Below are 26,460 nucleotides of genomic sequence, written 5' to 3' on the forward strand. Positions count from 1 at the left end.
ATAAATAGTTATGTATACAGGACAATTTATATTTCTTCAGCTTTTTTAATTTGCTAGAGCCCTCAAAATTTTTATCTCAGAACTTCTTATCAGCTCTACTCTTTATATTATTTCCATTACATAATAAGCATATACAGAGCTCTGTAGTCCAAGAAACGGAAGAGATGTGCATGGTTTTTGTTTCTTTGGGGGTCGTGTGTGTGTGTGTGTGTGTGTGTGTGTGTGTGTGTGTGTGTGTTCCATTAACAGCATTTGCTGTTTTGGGCACTTTGTCTATTGATTATAAGTAAAGTATGTTTAACTTGTCATTGTCTCATTATATACCTTCGTTACATGGCCTGTCACACTGACTACCCTGAATAGTATTCTGAATTTCTGAACGGACAATACTTGTCTGTTTGACCTCATGCTTTCTTATTTCCTAAGTCCTCTGTGGGAAACACTGATGGAAAGTGATTGTCATATGGTTTATAAAATGTCCATATGGAAATTCTGTGTTATGATTAGATCAGACCTTTAAATCCATGTTACAATCCCTTGGAAATCTCCATCCACCCAGCAAAAGCTTTTTGCTGCCATCCAATGTCTCCTGATAAAACCACTCACCTGAAACAAATGGAAGGATTTGATCACCAGGAGCAACAAGACCAGTTCTAGCTGGTTTGGTGCGGGCAGGTGGGGGAAGTGCTTTTTAGTTTAAATGAGGAGAAAATGCTCACTCACTGAGAGACTTCTTTCTATTCCCTTTTTGTAAAAAAGAAAAAAAAAAAAAAGTACGTTTAAACCATGTAGAATCGTGCTTTAACCAGGCAGAATCATTTGCAAGCAAAATTTAAACTACATTTATAGTTAAACTACATTTGTGAGTCGTTTGCTCTCACAGCCTCTGGAGGATATGCTTTAATTAGTAACAGTTGTTCTCCCCCTCCTATGTAGTGCTTACCTGAGGTTATTTTCTGTTGGAAAAACCTCTTGGATATCATAGAACTGAACTCTAACATTTTAACCAAGAAGTCGTGCAGAGAGAGAGAGGAAGGGATTTCACCAAAAGCCTAAAACTAAAAAGCAGCCAAGAGGAGACCTGACTGCAGGTTTGAGATTCCAGGACCACCAGTTGGTGATGGTCACTGCTGCGTAGCTGAGGCCAGAGTTGTACATCTCTGGTGGCGGTGGGCATGGGAGGTTGGGAATAGCACACAGGACTGAGGTTTTCGTGTTTGATGTACTGTATAGGGAGGATTTATACATATAGACAAGATTTGAGACACCTTACAGTAGAAATACCTATTTGACAATGGGAATGCAAACATTAAAAGATAAAAGACCAGTAAAGCTATGGATTAGAACATGAGGTTTGACAAAACCAGCAAAAGAGAGCATAGACAGGCCAGCCATGTAGAGAGCCAGTTTTGTGGCAGGTTTTGCCTTGCATATCCTTGAAGTCTAGAAATGGGAGACTAATCATTTCTATAATCACCATTTTTCAGAGAGAAGGCATTCATATTCAGTTTCTCAGGTGAAGTAGAGCTTTTCCTGTTAGTTTTAAGAAATATTTTTCCTTCCTTTTTGGGTAGTTAGAACTGTGTTATAAAGGAGACTTGTGCCTTCCACACAACTCATTCATGATTCATCCCGACTCTACCCTGCAGGGAAGAAGAGAGGGTGGTAAATGTGTGTCACATAGAGAATCTGAGGTTGGCAAAAACTGAAATGTGTTATTCCATTGTGGGTATACGGGGCAAGTTCTATTATTTACAATGATGGGACACTAAAGTTGACCTGTTTCTGTGAATTTGATTGTAGAGTGGGAAAAGCTAAGGACTTGTGGATGGGAAGCTAGTCCAAGATATTCATCTGTTGTGTGAGACTTAGTGGAAGCTACCCATACTATATGGTTCACACATTGGTTAAATATGGTTAAATTTTGAAAAGGGTTTTATAAAGTGTAAAGCATTATATCCCTCATAATTATTATCCTTTTAGGTGTTGGATATACTTTTCAGAACAGCAAATACTGTGCAACTCAAAATATACTCTTTCCTGAGTATATTTATTACCAACATTGTTTTGTTGTTGTTGCTGTATTTTTTTTTCCAGCTGTTTTATTAGCTGCTTTCAGTGGAGAAATGAGTCCTCATCACTATGGAGTGTGTCTTTTCTTGGTTAATGTTCTGTCTGCACTGTGTTTTAGAAGTCACCATCACTTGTATTTCACAGAACAATATTATTGCAGCAATAGAGAGTTGATTTAAGTGAGTCTGAATACCAAAATATAGCAGCAACACATGGTGAAAATGATTGGTAACATATATGGCAGTAACATATGACGGAAATAATGGGTAATGGTAGGAGATAGAAATAAATATCTGCTGTCTTTTATTAAATTGCCAAAACACCTTTTCTAGTTATATCTGTTGTCAGGATATTTTTAAAAATAAAATTACAAATTTTAGTATTTTGCGTGTGATAGAGATGAATTTTGAAATGGCCCAGGCACATCTGTTGTACTGGGTGAAGATTTATCTCAGCGGAAAACTTGCTTGTTCTACTTCTATGAACTTCCTTTGTTCATTACACAGTCTAGATAACAGTAGGGAATGAGAAATTAGTCCTTGCTCTCCTTAGTTTTTAGTTTCACGATGTGTTTTTCTCTGGGGGTTCATTAGGTTATTTTATTGCTATGCATTACATGTGCCCTTTAAAGAGAGTGGAAAAAGCCTGCATTGTCCTCTTGAACTTGTAACTAGATTCTCTAAGAAAAAAATGGCATGAAGGAATGATTCCTTTACTAAGATATCCTTGTGATTACTTCATCTATTACAGTACTGAGTGACCTAATAACAAATTTCTCTATTAAAATGTTCTCAGTAATTTACATATTTTCTATAATGAGCATCAGAAACTTGTTAACTCTTCTTATGTTCTGAAGACAAGTTGCTATTCCATGGAGTACTTTTTTCCTTGAGTTGTTTTGCACTGCTTAGAAATTAGCCACATTCTTCTCAGTTATATCCACTATTTGAGTTTAAATAAGCCAACAAAGGGAAGCCTTTTACTAGGTCACTCTTGTTCAGAAAGTTTGTAAAGAATATGGTTAAAAAAAAAAAAGTCTCTTCTTCACAGATTTCCTCTTTCCACTCAATAGGATTCCAAAATAACCATTGCTCTATTTCTTTCAGTGTGAGGGTATGTTGGAATCATACCATTCTGACTTCAAGTCAATTTTCATGTATTTATAAATACTTTACACTCCATTCAAAGAGTGTATAATGTGTTTTCAAGTATTGTGCATTTCATGAAGCATATGTCCTGCTGAGCTAGTTCCTGTTTTTATAAGTGTAAAATCAGCGACTACTATTGAGGGCTTATTATATACCAGACGTTGTGTTTTGAGAGCTTTGCATAACTTATCTCACTGAAGCCTCACACTAGCCCTATGAGTGCGGAATTATCCACATTATATTCATAAGGAAACTGAGACCCAGAGAGATTACAGTTTCCCCCTGGTCACAGAGTGAGTGTCAGAATTCAACCTGAGGTCGACCTGACATCAGGATTTGTGCTCTTCCGTAGCATTCTGTTCTGCCTGGTGGTGAACCAATGTGCATCTATAGTGTTTTCCTGTTTTTATTGAGCTGCAGAGTTATAGACCAGGTCTTTTTTGAAGCAGAGTCCAGCCAGGAAAGAGGCTGACTGAGTACAAAGGGCCAGGCTCTGGGAGGCCATTTGAAGCAAAATAGAGCCTGTAGGTCCTATGACTAAACTAAACAGGCTACAGGCACTGAGGGGAGAACTTAGGTCCAGCGGCTCCAATCAACAGAGTTGCCCAGTATAGAACCTTTCACTGCAGTGAACAGAGCATCCCACCTCTAACAAATAGGGAGGTGAGGTTCTTGTATTCAGTTGTCACATTGTTCCAACCATTGCCTGGAAACAATAACTATTCACTGCTGTTTTTCAGGTGCATGCAGATTTTATTGTAGTAATTAAGATACAAATTTATTTTAAAGCATCATTGAATTCAGAGCTCTGCCTTGAAATATTTTCTCAGTTGATAGATGCTAAAATTACTATTCAATGGGCCTAAATAAAATTAGGTTCAGAAAGTGTGTTGACGTTAAAATGTGTTCTCACACTCAAAATGCTTGTAGCCACAGCACTTCTGGACTTATGCAATTCTCAGTACTTACTGAGGGCTTACTATTTTGCCTGTCATTCCAATAAACACTTTAAATGTGCAATCTCATTTAACCTCATAACAGTCAATGTGGTGAGTTCTGCTATCATCCCATTTTTCAGATGTAGAAACTGAGGCTCAATTTCCAATTTCTAAATACTACCTACCATAAATAGTTTTGTGAAAATTAAAATGGGTAATAAATTTAGAATAGCACAGACTAAGTCTAAGGCAATAATGTTAATAATGATTATTATTAGTAGTTATAATGGTAGTAGTGGTTTGTTATTACTACTCTTTCCATTGAAGTCACAATCCATTAATTTTATTTGTACAATTTATTGATAACATATGCTGTATATATTTTAAAAAGAGGTTAAGTTAGCAAAAGGTCATAAAGGGACATTTTGTTATATCATGAGAGTAAACGGAATATCATTAGATTTTAGGAAAAAACAAAAGACTTGAAAGGAGTTTGATGCTTATAGAGTGTGCTTTAGGTCATGCTCCGAGACTGGTTTACTCCTGTCTGGCGACATTTTAATATTTTTTAATTTTGTTTGTTTGTGTGTGTGGGGAGGGGCTGTCAAAATTAAAGTCATGGGAATTGACAGCATATAATTGAGATGTAGTACAGGGAAAAATGTTTCTGTATTAGATTAGTCAGCAATTAAAACTTATTATGAATCAGTGTTAATCTGATTAACTTGTTTTTACTTTTTCATGGAAGGTAGATATTACAGTCACTAGCTAATGGTGATATTCAAACATTTAAGAGTTATCATGAATAGAGGCTGAACAGAAAATAATATGGTTGTTGAACTTCAGTATTTTTTAAATGATCCTTTAATAACCACATTCAGTCACTAATGGCTACATACAAAACTGTAGTCTCCACTTGTCCCTTCAATGCTTTTCTTCCATATAGTTTTAAATGCTTGTCTTCTATCCCTAAAAAATTTGAAAGAGAAAAAAAATCATTCTGAATTTACAGTGAAAGAACCTTTTAGTTTGGAACCTCTCAGAACTATCAGGCCTTTGCATCTTTTGTCCCACAGAACCCAGGGAAATGCTTTGATTATGGTTGGTGTTCAGTAAAACTTAGGGAGAGGGAAGGAAAGAGAGAGAATAAATCAAGCCCCGACCCTACTAATTTAGTGGAGTTACAAAGTGATTTATTTTATTGTATTTTATTTGCAATCTCTCATTTTTATTTCAATTTAGAAGGTTAGTTTTCCAACTAAATGCTAGCATTTATTTTTAAATATTGATTTCTCTCTATTTTACAAAAGTAATACATCAGTATTGCAGAAAATTTGTAAAATACAGAAAAGCACAAAGACAGAAGTTGTAAATAAGTTGAATCATATTTTATTACATCAGAACAATTGGCTAGTTAAAGAATTACTGATAGAAGTCATACTGTGATTTGTACGGTCAGTCCGAAAATTGTCTTTGTGATATTTTTAAGTATATTATTTTCTTAGAAAAAAATGTATACTAGTAATAAGAAAAATATTTTAAATCTATTGCTATATAAAATGAGGTTTTCTAGATACAATGTGTACTGGTAATGATACAATGTGTACTGGTAATGATTAAATAATTTTATCACAATCATGCTCTGAATCCAGAAATAGATGCGCATAAATATACCCAACTGATTTTTAACGAAAGTGCAGAAGACTCTCTTTAACAAATGGTGCTGGAACATTTGGACACCCATAATCCAAAAAATGGAACTCAACTTAAAACTAATATGTTATAACAAATTATTAGCTCAAAATGAATTATAGATCTAAATGTAAAATATGGAACTATAAAACTTAGAAAATAATGTAGAGGAAATCTTTATGACCTAGAATTAGGTAAAGATTTCTTAGACAAAACAGCAAAAACATCCAGAAAAGAAAAAAATAATAGGATAAATTGGATTTCATCAAAATTCATAACTTTTGCTCTGTGAATTACTGTGTTAAGAGGATAAAAGGCAAGTCACTGATCGAGAGAACTTTTTCCAAATCCTATAGCCAGCAAAATACTTGTATTCATAATATATAAAGAATTCTCTAAACTCAATAATAAGAAAATAGTTAATTCAATTGAAAAATAGTCAAAATACTAAAGAATATATATGAATAGCAAATAATCACATTAAAAAGATGTTCAACATCATTAGCCATTAGGGAAATGCAAACTAAAACCTCAGTGAGATACCATTACACATCTACTGGGACAGCTAAAATAAAAGATAATACCAAATGTTGTCAAGGATATGAAGATACTAAGGCTCTTGTATGTTGCTGGTAGGTGTGTAAAATGGTACAGCCATTCTAGAAATCAGTCTGAGTTTCTTTAAAAACTATAAATGGATAATTACCACACCCAGAAATATACTTTTAGGCATTTAGCTTAGAAGAAAACTTACGTTAACACAAAAACCTGTATATGAATGTTCATAGCAGTTTTATTTGTAATAGCCCCAAATTGGCAACAACTCACGTGTCCTTCAGTGGACAAATAGTTAAACAAACTGTGGTACATCCATGCCAATACTACTCAGCAATACAAAGGAACAAACTTTTCATACATGCAACAATTTGGATGGCTCATAAGGGCATTCATTATACTGAGTTAAAAAAAAAAGTATCATAAAGTTGCATATTGTAATCACTGAAATGGCACAATTATAGAGAGAGAGATCGAGTATGGGGTTGCAAGGTTAACGGGGAAAGGGGTGAGGGGATGACTACAAAGTGGCAACATGAAGGAGTTCCTTTGTAGTGATGGAACAGCTTTGTCTGTTGGTTGCAGTGGTGGTAACAGGAACCTGTACACCTGAAAAAATCTCATAGAATTATACACACAAACATTTTTTTAAAATGAGTGCATGCAAAAATGTCAACCGTGACTTTTCTCTGGATCATGGACTTTTCTCCACATCAACCATGACTTTCCATTTGAGGTTTTTGTTTTGTTTCATGTTTGGTACTTTTAAAAATGTTTTTCAGCTTGCTAACTGTTACCATGTACTGTTTCTATAATCTAAAAAAAAATCGTTTAATGAGTATTTTTAAGAGAAAAATAAAGAACATGCTTCTCAAAGTGGGGTATGATTGCCATTAAGGAAACCCCACCGCCATGTGTCAAGCAGTACACAAATCCACGGGATAAGCACATTTCCTGGAAATCCTTTAACATGAAAATCTAGGATAGTAAGTATGTGGGAGGAACTTAATTCTCACATTAAACAGGCTTGAATATTTTGTGTAGTAGAATGTAAGATTCATGTATATTTTTGGCACGTAACAGATGATTACAAAGAAATGTCTTGCTTGAAGTAAGTCCCTCAGGGCTACACCCCCAGATCTCTGGGGGTATTTGTGCACTTCTATGTTCATTCTTCTCTCTGATGAGAAAATGGAGGAAACAAAGGACTCCTTTAGCACAAATATGTATGGAACTTAACAATGCCTTAATCGTATACCTTTTTGGTGTCTGTCATTTGGCTCTGTCTCCTAGACTTCAGCGTAAGTCCTCTACCTCAGGAGTCTTCAAAAGTGCAGATCAGAGTTAGTGGCTAGCTAGATAAAAAGGAGGATGATAAAAAAAATAATAATTTTAGTGGATATGAAGCTCATTCCACCAACATGGATAGGCAAGAAATATACATTTCTTTACTATCTCTAAACTAACTTCTACTCCTGGCCTTTATTTCACTGGCTTGACAGGGAATTTTGACTCAATCATTCTTGGAGCTCTCCCACCAAGGTCCATAACCCACCCCCCATGCCACCCCCACTGTGTCTTGATACCTGAATTCTGTTGGTTTAAATAGTGCCAAGGCCTCAAGGAGGTCCTCCTTTCATAGCTATCTGGATATTATCATTATGCCCAATGTACCAATGCTCAGGATACTTTCAAGTTCATGGTATTGGTGCTCCAGTACCTACCTTGGGCATAGAAAGAGCAAGCCCAGATCCTTGGGGCCCATTAGTTCATTTCTTCAGAGATTCACCACATCTTCTTGCTTTCAGAAAACCAGAAAAGGACTCCACAGACAGTTCCCAATCAAAATCTGTACCTCACAACGCCACCATAAGCCCATTCCCTAAGGAAAATACTCATTTAAAATGTACTGTAGTTTTGATTTGCATTTCTCTAATGATTAGTGATGTTGAGCATCCTTTCATGTGTTTTCTGGCAATCTGTATATCTTCTTTGGAGAAATGTTTGTTTAGGTCTCCCACCCATTTTTGGATTGGGTTGTTTGTTTTATTGATATTGAACTGTATGAGCTGCTTGTACATTTTGGAGATTAATCCTTTGTCCCTTGATTCATTTGCAAATATTTTCTCCCATTCTGAGTGTTGTCTTTTCATCTTGTTTATGGTTTCCTTTGCTGTGCAAAACCTTTGAAGTTTCATTAGGTCCCATTTGTTTATTTTTGTCTTTATTTCCATTAGGAGGTGGGTCAAAAAGAATCTTGCTGTGATTTATGTCATAGAGTGTTCTGCCTATGTTTTCCTCTAAGAGTTTTATAGTGTCTGGCCATACATTTAAGTCTTTAATCCATTTCGAGTTTATTTTGGTGTATGGTGTTAGGAAATGTTCTAATTCCATTCTTTTACATGTAGCTGTCCAGTTTTCTCAGCACCACTTATTAAAGAGGCTGCCTTTTCTCCATTGTATATACTTGCCTCCTTATCAAAGATAAGGTGACCATATGTGCGTGGGTTTATCTCTGGGCTTTCTATACTGTTCCATTGATCTATATTTCTGTTTTTGTGCCAGTACCATGCTGTCTTGATTACTGTAGCTTTGTACTATAGTCTGAAGTCAGGGAGCCTGATTCCTCCAGCTCGATTTTTCTTTCTCAAGATTGCTTTGGCTATTCGGGGTCTTTTGTGTTTCCATACGAATTGTAAATTTTTTTGTTCTAGTTCAGTGGCAAATGCCATTGGTAGTTTGACAGGGATGGCATTCGATCTGTAGATTGCTTTGTGTAGTATAGTCATTTTCATAATGTTGATTCTTCCAATCCAAGAACATGGTATATCTCTCCATCTGTTTGTATTGTCTTCGATTTCTTTCATCAGTATCTTACAGTTTTCTGTATACAGGTCTTTTGTCTCCTTAGATTGGTTTATTCCTAGGTGTTTTATTCTTTTTGTTGCAGTGGTAAATGGGAGTGTTTCCTTAATTTCTCTTTCAGGGTTTTCATTGTTAGTATATAGGAATGCAAGAGATTTCTGTGCATTAATTTTGTATCCTACTACTTCATCAAATTCATTGATTAGCTCTAGTAGTTTTCCGGTAGCATCTTTAGGATTCTTTATGTATACTGTCACGTCATCTGCAAACAGTGACAGTTTTACTTCTTCTTTTCCAATTTGGATTCTTTTTGTATCTTTTTCTTCTCTGATTGCTGTGGCTAAAACTTCCAAAACTATGTTGAGTATAGTGGTGAGAGTGGGCACATTTGTCTTGTTCCTGATCTTAGAGGAAATGCTTTCAGTTTGTCACCATTGAGAATGATGTTTGCTGTGGGTTTGTCGTATATGGCCTTTATTATGTTGAGGTAGGTTCCCTCTATGCCCACTTTCTGGAGAGTTTTTAATCATAAATGGTTGTTGAATTTTGTCAAAAGCTTTTTCTGCATCTATTAAGATTATCATATGGTTTTTCTCCTTCAATTTGTTAATATGGTGTATCACGTTGATTGATTTAATGAGGTATAACCTCACACCAGTCAGAATGGCCATCATCAAAAAATCTACAAATAATAAATGCTGGAGAGGGTGTGGAGAAAAGGGGACTCTCTTGCACTGTTTGTGGGAATGTAAATTGATGGAGCCACTATGGAGAAAACTATGGAGGTTCCTTAAAAAACTAAAAATAGAACTACCATATGACCCAGCAATCCCACTACTGGGCATATACCCTGAGAAAACCATAATTCAAAAAGAGACATGTACCCCATGCAGCACTATTTACAATAGCCACTAAGCAGCTAAGTGTCCATCGACAGATGAATAGATAAAGAAGATGTGGCACATATATACAATGGAATATTACTCAGCCATAAAAAGAAATGAAACTGTGTTATTTGTAGTGAGGTGGATGGACCTAGAATCTGTCATACAGAGTGAAGTAAGTCACAAAGAGAAAAACAAATACTGTATGCTAACACATATATATGGAATCTAAAAAAGAAAAAAATGCTTCCGATGAACCTAGGGGAAGCACACGAATACAGATGCAGACATAGAGAATGGACTTGAGGACATGGGAAGAGGAGGGGAAGCTAGGACAAAGTGAGAGAGTAGTATTGACATATATATGCTACCAAATGTAAAATAGATAGCTAGTGGGAAGCAGCTGCATAGCACAGGAAGATCAGCTCAGTGCTGTGTGACCACCTAGAGGGGTGGGATTGGGAGGGTGGGATGGAGGCACAAGAGGGAGGAGATATGGGGATATATGTATACATATAACTGATTCACTTTGTTATAAAGCAGAAACTAACACACCATTGTAAAGCATTATACTCCAATAAAGATGTAAAAAAAAAAAAATGTAGTTGTACCCAAACGTAAAATTCTTCAGTAATTAGAAACAACAATCAAGGAAACTAAAGGAAATTGTGGAAAAAGCAAAACTTGTTTTTGTAGAAGCAAACCTATCTTGTATCATTTTATTTTGGTTTTATTTTGGTTTAAACCCTTTATTAAAAATAAATTTATATTAGTTCATGGCATAAATAAATAAATAAATAAATAAATAAAATGTACTGTATGCCAGGCATTGTATATAAGTTCCTTAGCACTAGTTAATTCATTTAGTCTCACAAAAACTCTGTATGGTAGATACCATTATTATCCCATTTCCTAGATGAGAAAGCAGGCACAGACAGAGTTCAAGTATATAATTTTAGATAAATAAATTTATACTATTTCATTGAACTATATCTTGTGAATATTTTTCCAGTTATATTTGTTAACTACTTCCTAGTTGAAAAATATACATTTTAATTGGTCAAATAGAATTTATTTTATTGTTGATTTAGTTTGCTAATTCTCTATCAAAAGCAATAGAAATACAGATGTAGGTTATAAAAATAGAGGTTTTTCACTCATACTACCATTTTTAGCTCATGCTTCTTATTTTCCTAATAAGATTGGAGGCTCTTAGATGATTCTCTTTCTTATGCTCTGTTAAATTTCTCAAAGTACTTAACATACATATATATTCACAACATCAATCTGCCAGAGCAGGTACTTTGTGTTCAGACAAAGCTTCAGGGAAGAAGCAGCTCCTGCTTTTGCAAAGAAGCAAATCCTGCAGCATAAGGGGAAGCCCATAATAATTTCTTCAGATCTTCAAATTGGAAATATAAATCAACATTAGATAAATTCTTCATAATTTTCCTAATGTTACATGCTTCAATATTATGGTTCTTTCTTTTATAAAACAGTAATCTGACAAAATTACATAATAAGGTCATTTGTAAGCAATATTTTCATTTCCTTTCCTTTTTTCAAATGGATATAATGTTAGGTTTAATGCACGGAGAGGATGTTTGCTCATGTACACTTTTTAAATAATTTGCAGTGAGGATGATACCCTTTTAGAATGTCTTACATAGCCTTTGTGTGGGTTTTAAATAACTATGTATACATAAACCAAGGCTATGGCAAGACCCTGAAATGATTACACTTTGAAAGTTCATTAGCAATATCCTTGGAGTACATAATAGCCTTAATATGCACACTTGAGAATTGGCTGGTTTTCAATTTAGTTTAAGTTCCTGAATAGTAATATACATTTTCACTTGATGTACTTTGAAAACTAAGAGTGTGTTAGCATTGGATTAGAAAGAAAAAAGTCTCTTCTCTTATCAGGTCTATCAAATTACCATCCATCGTGGCTTGACTTTTCCAGGCAGCTATCCTAAATGTCTTAGTATTTTACATTTGAATGTACCTTAGACTCCCACATAGATTAACCTTATACAAAACTGCCCTTTAAAAGTCTCTCTTGTGTCCTTGTAGAATTGCTGATTGACCTAGATTACCCTTACCCTCAAAGGTCTCTTTCTTTTAAAGAAGCTGTGTAGTAGCTGTATCATTTTCTATTGAATCAAGGGTTCTTCCTGTTTAATCGTCTCTGTTCTAAAATATGAGTACTTGCTTTCAGTTGTTAAAACACAAAGGCCTGGTCATGATGTTTACCTAAAATAATCACTCTTATTTTTCTGCAACTCTTGACTTGTTAGAAATTTTATATTGTGAGGGGTGGCCAAGACGGCAAAGTAAGAGGACCCCAAACTCACCTTCTCCCATGGCACAGTGAAATTACTACTACTTACAAAGCAGCTATCTATGAGAATGACCTGAAGACTAATAAAAAGATTTTCCACAACTAAAATTATAAAGAAGGAGCTACAATGAGACATGTTAGGAAGGACAAAGATGCAATGTAGTCAGGAGCCACACCCCGGGGTCAGCAACCTATAAATGGGAGTAATAGCACAACCACAGAGGTTTTCCCCAAGGAGCAAGGGGTCCAAGCCCCACACTGGCCTCCTCAGCCTGGGGGTTCTACATAGGGAGGATAAGCCCCCAGAATATCTAGCTTTGAATACCAGCTGGGCTTACATTCAGAAGAGCCAGAAGGTTATAGGAAACAGTGACTCTACTGTTAAAGGGCACTTGAAAAATCTAATATGCTCTAAGTCCCAGTAAAGAGGCAGTAATTTGAAAGGAACCTGGATCAGACCCACTTTCTGATCTTGGAGAGCCTTGGAGAGGCAGGAAGCAAGTGGGGCTCCTCCTGGGGGTGGAGACACTGATGGCAGCCATTTGGGGGAGCTCATTCCACCACAGTGGCACTGGCTCTGGCAAGTGCCATTTTGAAATCCTCTTTCTAGCCTCTTAGCACCAGGGCTTGCCCCACCACCAGTGGGTCTGCAGCAGCTGTGTGTTCCCTGGGCCATGTAGGCAGTCTTTCAGGGACACAGCACCACCCATCAGCAGGCCACACAGCAAACCACATTGGAAGCCTACCCCCACCCCACTCCAGCGGGCCCACAGCTACTGCACAAGGCAGGCCTCATAGCCAACCAGGCTGGAGGCCAGTCTCATCTACCAGTGCTATTACTGGTGCTGTCAGTCAGTGCACCCAGAGTAGCTATCCCCACCACTACAGAAGGGTGCATGCTGCCTACATAGGGGCACTCATAGAGCGTATAGTTCTAGACCAGAGAGGAGTGTGCTCGTAGACCCCATAGGATGCCTCCTACATAAGGCCAGTTCTCCAAGATTAGGAAACATGACCAACCAACCTAACACATGAAATAAAGAGAAACAAAAGAACAAGGCAAAACCTCAGAAAAGGGACTAAACGAGATACAGATAAGCAGTCTACCTGATGAGTTCAAAGTCATGATCATAAAGATGCTTAGCAAACTCAGGAGAAGAATGAATGAACACGGTGGGGATTTCAACAAAGAGTTAGAAAATATAAAGAAGAACCAAACAGAACTGAAAAATACATTTTTTTAAAATTCTAAATAGTATACTAGAAAGAATCAGCAGATTAGATGATACAGAGGAATGGATCAGTAATTTGGAAGACAGAATAGTGGAAATCACCCAAGCTGAACAGAAAAATAACAAAGAATTCTAAAAATTAGAGACAGTTTAAGAAACCTCTGGGACAGAATCAAGAATACTAATATTTGTATTAAAGGAGTCCCAGAAAGAGAAGAAAAGAAAAGGGGGAGGCAGAGAACGTATTTGAAGAAATAAAAGCTGAAATCTTTACTAACCTGGGGAAAGAAACAGACATCCAGGTCCAGGAAGCAGTGAGTCACAAAAATGAATCCCAAAGATGAATTTAAAGAGGTTCACACAAAGACAAATTATAACTAAAATGGCAAAAAAAAAAAATAAAGATAAAGAGAGAATCTTAAAAGCAGCAAGAGAAAAACAAGTTATGTACAAGTGGAACCCCATAAGGCTATCAGCTGACATTTCAGCAGAAACCCTGCAGGCCAGAAGGGAGTGGCACAATATATTCAAAGTGATGAAAGGAAAAACTCGACAGTCAAGAATACTCTACCTGGCAAGTTTGTCATTCAGATTTGAAGGAGAGAAAAAGCATTTTATAGACCAGCAAAAGCTAAAAAGAGTTCAGCACCACTCAACCAGCCTTACTTCTCTAAGCAGAAAAGAAAAATCCACGAATGGAATTATGAAAATTATGAAAGGGAAAATTTCATTGATAAAGGCAAATATTCAGTAAAGGTAGTAGATCAACCACTTACAAGACTAGTAGGAAGATTTAAGTTAAAAAGTAGTAAAATCATCTATATCCACAATAAGTAGTTGAGGGTTACACAAAACAAAAAGATGTAAAATATGATGTCAATAACATTAAACATGGAAGGGGAATTAAGAATATATGTTTGTTAGAATGCATTCAAGTTTAAGAGATAATTAGAATAATTATATATATATATATATATATGTAATTCTGTAATTATGAACCTAATGGTAACCACAAACCAAAAACCTATTATAAATACACACAAAAAAAGAGAACCCCAAACATTACCATAAGGTTAGTCATCAAATCACAAGAGAATAGAGCAAAAGAAGAAAAAAAACTACACAAACGACCAGAAAACATTTTTTTAATGGCAATAAGTTCATATCTATTGATATTACTCTAAATGTAAATGGATTAAATGCTCCAACCAAAAGACATAGAGTGGCTGAATGGATACAAATACAAATCCCATATATATATGCTGCCTACAGGAGACTCACTTCAGATCTAAAGACAAACACAGCCTGAAATTGAGGGGATGGAAAAGTAATTCCATGCTAATGGAAATGAAAGGAAAACTGGGATAGCAATACTTATACCAGACAAAATAGACTTTAAAACAAAGACTGTAACAAGAGACAAAGAAAGGCATTGCATAATGACAAAGGGATCAATCTAACAAGAAGATATACAAATTGTAAATATATATGCATCCAACGTAGGAGCACCTAAATACATAAAGAAAATATTTACGAACATAAAGGGAGAAATTGACAGTAACACAGTAATAGTAGGGGACTGTACCACTCTATTTACAGCAATGGACAGATCATCCATCGGGGCAGAAAATCAATACAGAACACTGGCTCTGAAAGTCACATTAGATCCGATGGTCTTGATAGATATATACCAAACATTCCATCCCAAAGTAGCAGAATACACATTCTTTATAAGTAAACAAGAAACGTTCTCTGTTGCCCACAAAACAAGTCTCAATAAATTAAAGAAGATTGAAATCATATCAAGCATCTCTTCCAACTGCAACAGTATGAGACTAGAAATCAAACTCAAGAATAAAACCTGCAGAAAACACAAACACATGAAATTTAAACAATATACTACTAAAAAACCAATGGTTCACTGATTAAATCAAAGAGGAAATCAAAACAACTTGGAGACAAATGAAAATAAAAACACAATAGTCCAAAATCTTTCTGTCAGAGTAAAAGCAGTTCTAAGAGGGATGTTTATAGTGATACAAGCCTACCTAGAAACAAGAAAAATCTCTAATAAACAGTCTAACCTTACATCTAAAGGAGGTAGAAAAAGAACAAAGAAAACCCAAAGTTAGTAGAGGGAAAACAATTATAGAGATCAGAACAGAAACTTCAAAAAAACCCCAGAAAATATCAATGAAATCAAGAGCAGTTTTTTTAAAAAAAGATAATCAAAATTGATAAACCTTTAGCTAGACTCATCAAGAGAAAAAGAGAGAGGACCCAGATCAATAAAATCAGAAATGAGAAAGGAGAAATTAAAATAAACATCAAAGAAATACATAGGATCATGGGACATTACTATAAACAATTATATGCCAGTAAAATGGACAGCTTGAAGAAATGGACAAATTCCTAGAAATGTACAACCTCCCAAGACTGAACCAGGAAGAAATAGAAAATTATGAACAGACCAATTACCAGTAATGAAATTGAATCAGTAGTAAAAACAACTTCCCAAAAACAAAAGTCCAGGACCAGACGGGTTGACAAATGATTTCTCTCAAACATTTAGAGAAGAGTTAACACCTCTCCTTCTCAAACTATTCCAAAAAATTACAGAGGAAGGAACACTCCCAAACTCATTCTATGAGGCCACCATCACCCTGATACCAAAGTAACACAAATACCTCACAAAAAAGAAAATTACATGTCAATATAACTGATGAACATAAATGCAAAAATCCTCAACAAAATATTAACAAACTCAATTCAGCAATACATTATAAAGATCACACACCATGATCCAGTGGGATTTATCCCAGGGATGCAAGGATGGTACAATATACGTGAGTCAATCAATGTGATATACCACATTAACAAACTGAAGAATAAAAATCACATGATCATCTCAATAGATGCAGAAAAATCTTTTTACAAAATTCAACATCCATTTATGATAAAAAAAAAACCTCAACAAAGTGGGCATAGAGGAAATACCTAATACATGAATTCAGTAATGTTATAGGATACAAACTCAATATACAGAAATCTGTTGTGTTTTTATAAACTAAACAAATTATCAGAGAGAGAAATTAAGAAAACAACCCCATTTGCAATTGAGTCGAAAAGAATAAATACCTTGGAATAAATCTAACAGAAAACTGTAAGACATTGATGAAAGAAACTGAAGATGACACAAACGAATGGAAAGATATAGAGTGATCATGGATTGGCATGTTCTTTTTTTTATGATTCAAAGATTTATTGTCATACACGCAAAACATACTGTTAATTGCATTAGCAAAAGATCAATGTAAAAACACTACACAATTCTGCAACTGTCAATATAAAAAATTTTGTTCTAGTGGTTGAAGGGTCCAAGCTTGTATTCTTGCCAGTGGGTAAATTGTACAGAACTTTGTTAGCATGAGCACAGGGTTGACAGAACCTCACAGGCCCCAGTGAACATCGTTATGGCAAGGAGAGGAAACATGTGCACGCAGTGAGGCAAGAGGGGGGTCAGTGTTATTAGTCAAGGTGTAGTGTCAGTGATCTGGTAAGACAGTGATGGTAAGAAGGTTTACAGTTTAAGAATATCCGAAGTATTTTAAAAACTTTAAAGCTGCAACACATAATTTTTACACTTAGTTACTAGAAAACTAAGGAAAGCACTTATTATTAGGTTTGAATAAAGTAAGATGAAAACAGGAATGCACTTTTACTAATCTACAAAAGTTTTTTTCTAATGCATATTCAGAAAGATTTTATAATACAGGGAGGCATATTGCTCATTAAGAAGAGGTTCTGTAGAAAAACACTAAGTTAGCAATTATGAGAATGACCAGGTCAAAGATGGATTAAGTGCCCAATTTCAGGAGGGATGGGTAGGTTTAAGGAAAAGGGAAAGCTTAAGAAAACACTTACTGATAATTCCAACCTTTCTTCATCATCTACTGCATTTGACAGAAATTAACCTTTTAAAACTGTTACCCATGACACTTTTAATAATTTAATTATTACATGTATAATGTAGTGTACATTACATACACTGCACTACATTGTACATGTAATAATTAAACACTACATAGTTCATGTTCTTAAAATGACCATACTACCCAAGGCAATCTACATACTCAGTGCAATCCCTGTCAAAAGAGCAATTTTTCACAGAACTAGGACAAATAGCTCTAAAATATGTAGAGAAACACAAAAGATCCCAAATAGCCAAGGAAACGTGATAAATAAGAACAAAGGTGGAGGTATCACAGTCCCTGATTTCAAACTATACTACAAAGCTACAGTATTCAAAACAGTATGGGACTGGCATGAGAACAGACACATAGATCAATGGAACAGAAAAGAAAGCCCAGAAATAAACCCACACTTACATGGTCAATTAATCTATTATGGAGGAGGTAACAATATACAATGGACAAAAGACAGCCTCTTTAATAAATGGTATTGGGAAAACTGAACAGCTATATACAAAATAATGAAATTGGACTACTTTCTCAAACCATATACAAAAATGTTTTTTAAATGGACTAAAGACCTAGATATAATACCTGAAATCATAAAATTAGAAAAAAAACATAAGTAGTATGCTATTTAACATCAATCATATTTTTTTGGATCTGTCTCCTCAGGCAAGGGAAACAAAAAGAAAAGTAAACAAATGGGGACTATATCAAACTAAAAGGCTTTTTCATAGTGAAGGAAACCATCAATAAAACATAAAGGCAGCCCACTGAATGGGAAAAGATATATACACATGATATATCTAATTAAAGGTTAATATACAAAATATGCAAAGAACTCACACAACTCAACATCAAAAAACAAACAACCCAATTTCAAAAATGGACAGAGAATAGGAATAGAAATTTTTCCAAAGAAGGCATACAGATGACCAACAAACATATAAAAAAAGATGCACAACCTCACTAATCATCAGGGAAATGCAAATCAAAACCACAATCAGATACCACCTCGTACCTATCAGAATGGCTATCATCAAAAAGACAACAAGCATCGAGTGCTGGCAAGAATATGGATAGAAGGGAACCATCATACACTGTTGATGGGATTGTAAATTGGGGCAGCCACTGTGGAAAACATGATGGAGTTTCCTCAAAAAACTAAAAATAGAACTACTATATGATCCAGCAATTTAATTTCTGGGTATTTATACAAAGAAAACAAAAACAATAGTTTGAAAAAATATATGTACCTCAGTGTTCATTGCAGCATTATTTACAATAGCCAAGATATGCTAGCAACCTAAGTGTCCATTGAAAGATGAATGGATAAAGAATAAGTGGTATATGTATATACACGTACACACACACACACACACATACACCCACATACATATACCAAGGAATCTTACTCAGCCATAAACAAAATGAAATCTTGCCATTTGTGACAACATAGATGTATCTAAAGGATATTATGCTAAGTGAAATAAGTCAGAGAAAGATAAATGCCATATAAACAAAACAAAGTGAAAACAGGCCCATAAACGAGAGCAAATGGGTAGTTGCCAGAGGAAAGGGTGTTGGGTGAAATAAGTGTAGGAGATTAAGAGACACAAACCTCCTCCAGCTGTAAAATAAATAGCCTCAGTGATATAATATACAGCATGAGGAATATGGTCAATAATATTATAACAACTTTGTATGGGGACAGATGGTTACTAGACTTATCGTGGTAAACATTTCAGAATGTATTGAAATGTCAAATTACTCTGCAGTGCACCTGAAACTAACATAATATTGTATGTCAACTCTATTTCAATGAAAAGAAAGCTCGTATTTTAATGTTTACTGTAGACAGGCTTCCACTTTATTTATTAATTTATGGCTGTGTTGGGTCTTCGTTTCTGTGCGAGGGCTTTCTCTAGTTGTGGCAAGCGGGGGCCACTCTTCATCGCGGTGTGCGGGCCTCTCACTATCATGGCCTCTCTTGTTGCGGAGCACAGGCTCCAGACGCGCATGCTCAGTAATTGTGGCTCACGGGCCCAGCTGCTCCGCGGCACGTCGTATCTTCCCAGACCAGGGCTCGAACCCGTGTTCCCTGCGTTGGCAGGCAGATTCTCAACCACTGCGCCACCAGGGAAGCCCAGGCTTCCACTTTTTACTGGCTGTTTTTTTTAAGAGACCAGCTGGATTCTAATCAGTAAAACTACACAAATTAAAGATAAATATCTATGAATCATAACATTTTCATTTTCCTGTTAAAAAAGCTAACTTTAAATTTCAGGGGTGAGAACATCTACCTGATCCTCATTTTCTCCTTATGATTATATTTGATCATCAGACCACAGAGCTTAGAAAACAAGGCAAGAGGTCTTTGAGTCAGCCCCTTCCCCCAGGCCAATATGTGCTTTCACAGTTCACTTCCTATGGACTTTCCTGGACCAGAACTTTGCAGGTTTGTCTTAGAAACTCATTTAGGGATTTAAATATTCCTTCAGGTATGATGCATTTCCTTGTGACTAAACAAGGCTCTTACTTCAATCAAAACCCATGCAATTTCCTTTTGTTGTATTCTCTTTGGATAGAAGAAACCTGTCAGATTTTTATAAGAACATGTCTTTATATTGAGGTTGGCTGTTGCTATACCTTTTCGCCATCCCCTTTCCTTGGAGCACTTAGTTTTTATCCCATTTTAAGAGTGCCAACTTAGATAATACCATGAGAGTGCCCTTTTAAGAGATTTCTGCCACTAGAGGTGTGGTCTGTTTTCACCTCCAGAGAATCCCAGATATGAGTCTCAGTCCAGGTAAGGTGGCTTAAACCAGTTAAGTGGCTTAAACTAGAAATTATAAGGAAGGCCAGTTTGCAATCTGCTGGCTCTGTAACTGTGGGCAGGTTCTTAAGGTCTAAATCTCTGTTTCCTTAAAACAAAAATACTCTACCTGATTCATTACTTTTTAATATGATTTTCCTAATGTTGTGCTTAGTGCCTTAAGTTCTTAATGATTTGTTTTAATGCCATTCCCAAGACTGAAATTAAGGTTAGTATTCTAAATAACTGCTATCAGTATGCCTTTTTTTTTCATTTCCAAAGGTGGATTTTTTGTCTTTTTTAATCTCTCTAGAAATGCCTTCTGCCTTCCATGGTTCTCAAAATGATAGCCAGCTCCTCAGAGATAAAAATCACATATTCCCTGAGGATTCGGAAGGCCTGTGTTTGGTTGTGAAAGTATCTCACATATTTCCTTTGTTATTTATTTAGTTTTGTCCTTGCTTCACAACTAACTCTTATCTAGTTATCAGAACACATTAGATTTTTCTGTAATAACTGGCTTAAATAATATCACTGACAGCCTTTTCCTTTCTTGACGCTTCATTGTTAATATTCATTCTCTACCTATCAAAAGGCAAGTAACAGCTTTCTTCAAACTTTCCTCACATGATTACCTAACTATTGTCTTGTCCCTGTTATATATCCTATGTCCTATATATCCTATATATATCCTATGTCCCTATATATCCTATGAACTCTATAGAGTTCATATAGAGCCTATGAACTCTAGAGCCTGGATCCCCTACATGATTTTCCCCTCTCTTCAAGATCTTCCAATGTGATTCTTCCTGCTTCGCATTTTTGGTTATTCTCCTGGTAAGAGCTTTTAGATGCACATGTTTATAGAATCAGAAGGTTTGAAAGGAATATCTGGGACCCTAGTCACTAAGAATATATGTTGTACATTCATCTAACTCTTTCTATTTACAAATGACTTTGGCATTGTCATCCTGGCTTTTTAAGAACAGGTGCTAGTATATTTTATCAGATGTAACTAAAAGTAACTGATTAATTTATTGCAATACAAAGCCCATACCTGTCTAATATCAGAGTAGTCTTACCGTACGGATGGCAGAAGCAAGAGTGCTTATTTCTGCTACTTTTAAGAGCAACTATAAAATTCTGGGAGAAAGTTTGCCAGTTTGACTGTAAAAGGGATTACAGCCTGTAGTTATTAAACTCTGGGGCAAAGAATCTTCCAGACTCAGGGCCTTCCTCTGAAGGAGAAGTGGTATTAGACTATGCTTGAAAGGAGACAAAAATGACAGAGAGATTTTCCACCTTAACTCACAGAATGAGCTTGGAAAAGCATTTCCTCAGGCCTGAAAGAACTGCACTGTGTGCAGGTCCTGAGCTTCCTACCTACTTAATTACTCATTCAGCTGTGAGTGGGAATGGAGGCAGCAGGCTAATGGGTGTGAAGAGTTGAATGAGGTTCTTAGACTTCCTCTGGTGCCTTTCTCAGTATTGGCATCTGTGTGCAAAGGAATGAACTATGCAGCCACCATGCCACAATTACCAAATATGTTATGTATTATGCCAGTTTTTTTCTGTATATGAGCCCCAAGGAATACTGAACCTTCCTAATATTTGTGGATCACAGAGACTATAATTTAGGATTAGAAAAAATACTGTTGATGTATTTTATTCAATCATTTATTTTAAACAAATTCATTGAGTGTGCACTATGTGTTAGGATGCCATGTTCTGAGGATTGAAAGAAAAAGAAACAATGAAAAATTCAAATATGGTCCCTGATCTCATGGAACATACAGTCTAAGGCAAGAACCAGGCAATAAATGAATGAACAACAAATAAAGTAATTACTAATTGGGGTAAAAAGCTGTATAAGAAACAAACAAGATGCGGTGATACAGAAGAGTAAATGTTTTTAGATAAGAATATCAAAGAAAGTAAGATTTTAATGAATACACAAGGGAAATGAAGAATTGGGGAGGCTAGAATAATGCTAATTGGTGCTTGTGAGGCTCCCACCCTCCCATGGAGACTGGGAGCTAGGGGTGCAATCTTCCTTGATGATTACATTTCAGAGGGTGACTCCCAGGTCCTGGAGAAAGTCTTCCCTGAGTTATAAAACCGGCGAGTTTGGGAGAAGATTTACAGCTCACAGGGGCAGAAAGGAATTTACAAGTTTTACTAAAGTAAATGCTCCAGGAAAAGAAGGTTCAGGGACCTACAGTCAGGAAGAAATTGACTGTATAAAGTTTAGTCAAGTGGAGGGGGATGGTAAGGCTGCCTTGGTAAGTATGAGAGAAGGGAGAGAGAGAGAATGGATGGAGTGAGAAACAGAGAGACAGAGAAACAAAGATAGGGAGAAGATTGAGAAAGAGAAAAAGAGATAGAAGAGGCAGGAGTTTGAGAGACTATGTGTGAGAGAAATGGAAAAGGAAAGAACTAAGATAGAAGGAGAGACGGAGGGAAAGAGAAAGAGAGAGAAATTGTTGGGAGAGAGTGGGGGGAAGAAATACAGTATCAAGGGAGATAGAAAAGAGAGAGAATGGAGAGAGAGAGATTGATCAAAAGGGTAAGGGAGAGACTTGTGAAATATAATCACCCCTTCATAGTCATACTGATACTAAAGACTATACTGGATTCTCTCATTATTAAAAACCCAGTACTGAAACCAGAGGCAGATTCGGGTTTTGTGGGGTCTGAAGCTTATAAAATTTGCAGAGGTAGCAGTGTTGGTGCTATTATTATGGAAATAAATGAAACATTACTAATACAAAACCAGGAATTGGACCTTGACAAGGCCCCATGCCAGCAAAAGGCTTAGAATCCTAAATTTCCTTAGCTTCATGGTTAATATCCTTCTGCCTCTAATTATTAGCCTCCCTCATCCAATATTTTGTTTTTAGACAAATAGTTTCCCCAGTATATCACACCAGTACTGTTGATTACATAAGCACTTATGATTTTTTTTTATAGAATCTGCAAAGAAAGGAAGATACTTAGAAACATGTTTGTATCATTCAGTTTTCTGGTTAGCTTCATTAACCTATCTATCTGCTTTTATCACCAGTTAGTATTTTAGGGGTAGCATACACACAGTAATACACACACACACACACACACACACACATTTTTTTAATAGTGCCATGGATTATTTATATCAGCTTTTTTACAAATTATGGGTCCAGTTATTCCTTTTCATCCTCTTATTCTGATATATGGTGCTATTACCCTTCTATTTTTTAAAACAGATAACAGTGATTAATTGTGACTGGTTACTGCCATAGGTTGTATGTTGGCCTGCCATAGGTCTCTGAAAGTACATTTGCTTTGATGCTGCTCTTGAGTATTTACAGCTTATTTCAAGACTACTTTGGTAGTCATTTGGGCTTCTTATGTTCTTTTGTCAGAGTGAATATAGTTATATCAAAAGACATACGGGACTTCCGTGGTGGCGCAGTGGTTGAGAGTCTGCCTGCCGATGCAGGGGACACGGGTTCGTGGCCCGGTCCGGGAAGATCCCGCATGCCGCGGAGCGGCTGGGCCCGTGAGCCGTGGCCGCTGAGCCTGCGCGTCTGGAGCCTGTGCTCCGCAACGGGAGAGGCCACAACAGTGAGACACCCGCGTACCATAAAAAAAAAAAAAAAAAAAAAAAAAAGACATAGAATTTGCTTACAGAGTATGAGAGTTACAGGTAATCCTGGATACTATTAGGTCCACCGATTACAAATTGTAAATTCCTTGAGGATGTTTCTAGAATTCCACAAATGTTTCTTTACGTATATAGAATGTAAAAACTATATTTTAGAGCACATAACAATAAATAGTGCACTCTCTGAGTAGTGCTATACATCAAATTTTACTATGTTGGGGACCAACAATACATAAGCACATGCTTCCAGGTTAACGCCCTCCAGGGCACAGTTGGAATAAAGCATTTCCTGTCATATCTCTAACTGATGATTATCCTGAGATTTCACGGAAGTCAGTTTTTAAAAGTTCACCATTTGCGCTGTGTATGCGTAAATTGGGATTTCCCTCAACATATGCAACCAAAATAAGCCTTTAAAATGTGTTTGGCAGGACAACCTTATTACTTTCACTGGTTGATTTCATAATAAGTAAATATTATATCTTTGAACATATGAAATGAGCAATTTATTGAGGTTGTACATATGATTTCACTTAGGGAAAAAATGTTTATGGTGCTAGAAAATTGTAAAATAATTTTTCTGTCCAGTGACTCACCTCAAGTCACACAGCTAATGGTACAGAATCAGTATATGCCAGACCCTGGCCTTGGATCTGAACAGATCTGACTTTGAATTATGCTGTACATAAATTTTTGACATGCACCTTTCTTAACTTTTATTAAATTCAGTGTCCTCTTCAATAAAGTGAAAATAGTAATACCTATTACGTAGGGTTATTATGAGAACTATTTATCCAATAAATATGTTCTGAGTGCCTACTAGGTCCAGGAACTGCCTAGTATGCAAAGAGGTTTCCTGCTCTCATGGAATGTTATGATTTAGTTGGGGAAAACAGACAAAAATTCTGTTTTTTAAAACAGTGAATAAAAATATTGTGCTATGATAGAAAGTCACTAGTTAATTTTAGGTTGCATGATCAGGGAAGAGTTCTCTGAGGAGAGGACATTTGAGCTGATGTCCAAAGAACAGGAGGGACTCATCTATGAAAAATAAGGGAGGATAAACATTCCAGGCAAATGGAACACTTGATAGAGAGGCCTAGGATGAGCCTGGTGTGTCTGAAGAGGAGGAAAAATGCCAGTGTGTGTCAAGATTAGTGTGTGAAAAAGAGAATACTACAAGACAAAATTGGAGAGGAGGCTTAAACCAAGGGAGGTAACTTGGGTTAGTCTAAATAGAATGAAAAGCCATTAGAGTGATGGCATTTAATTTGATTTACAAAATAAATCGCATTGGCAGATGTGTGAAGGATCAGGCACTGGATTCAAATCGTTGTTTTTGGTTCTGTTTTTCTTTCCCTCATCTAGCATTCCATTTCTCATCTTAACATCAACTGAAATTCTTTGGGGGAAATTCTCTCTTCTTTGGTGGATGTATTTGAGTGGGCCCAGAACTTCCCCACTTATCTGGGAGATGTCCTGACATAAGCTGAGCACATGCATCCAATCTGCAGTTTGAATATGAAGCAGACCGACAATGAATTGAAAATGTTTGGTATCTGTTCATATTGAATAGATACTTCCTGTAGTTTCTACTTCCTGGCCCTATTCATAGCTTTAACCTATTTTCAAAATCTGCATCTCCATCCTTCCCATTGAGTTTATAAGCTCCTAATGTATTTCCAATACACTCTCTTTAGCTAGTGACAGTTCAGGTTACTTGCAACCAGAGCCTGAATTAATACGGTGCACACAGTCCCTGCATATAGTAGGCCCCCAGTAAACGTTATTGATGGTAGAACTGAACGTTGGATTCAGGCTTCCTAACTTTCAATCTTTATCAAACTAGCTTCTATATGTTTTTTCGGTAGTTTCTGCTTGGCTATCAGCAGTTAGTTTTCTCTACCTATAATGTATTAGACCTTTTGGGCTGAATTATCTCTATAGCTTACTGTGACAACACGTTTGCCAAATGTTTCACTTACCAAGCAAATCTCAAGCTTTCGGATTCTAAAAGTTCAGTAGGCAATTTGTTTGGGTATTTTCTCAGGGCGGATATAAACAAACACATAGAATAATTCATGTTCAACTCTTCGTTAAGCATTTCTTTAATCAAAGTGAGTGTTTTAGTTTGAGTGGGAGAAGAGTGTGAATGAATTCAAATGCATGGATTTTTTATTATTAAAATTGTTCTAAAGTATCAAAAATTAAAGCAACCTAAACTCATTCATCCTAAGAAATGTGATTAAATGAGCTTTTATGCCATGAATTGGCAGCTGCAAGACAGAGTACAT

The sequence above is a fragment of the Aethalodelphis obliquidens genome, unplaced genomic scaffold, assembly GCF_003676395.1.
Source record: "Aethalodelphis obliquidens isolate GAN/ISIS:26980383/991018 unplaced genomic scaffold, ASM367639v1 scaffold64, whole genome shotgun sequence".
Lineage (NCBI taxonomy): Eukaryota > Metazoa > Chordata > Mammalia > Artiodactyla > Delphinidae > Aethalodelphis > Aethalodelphis obliquidens.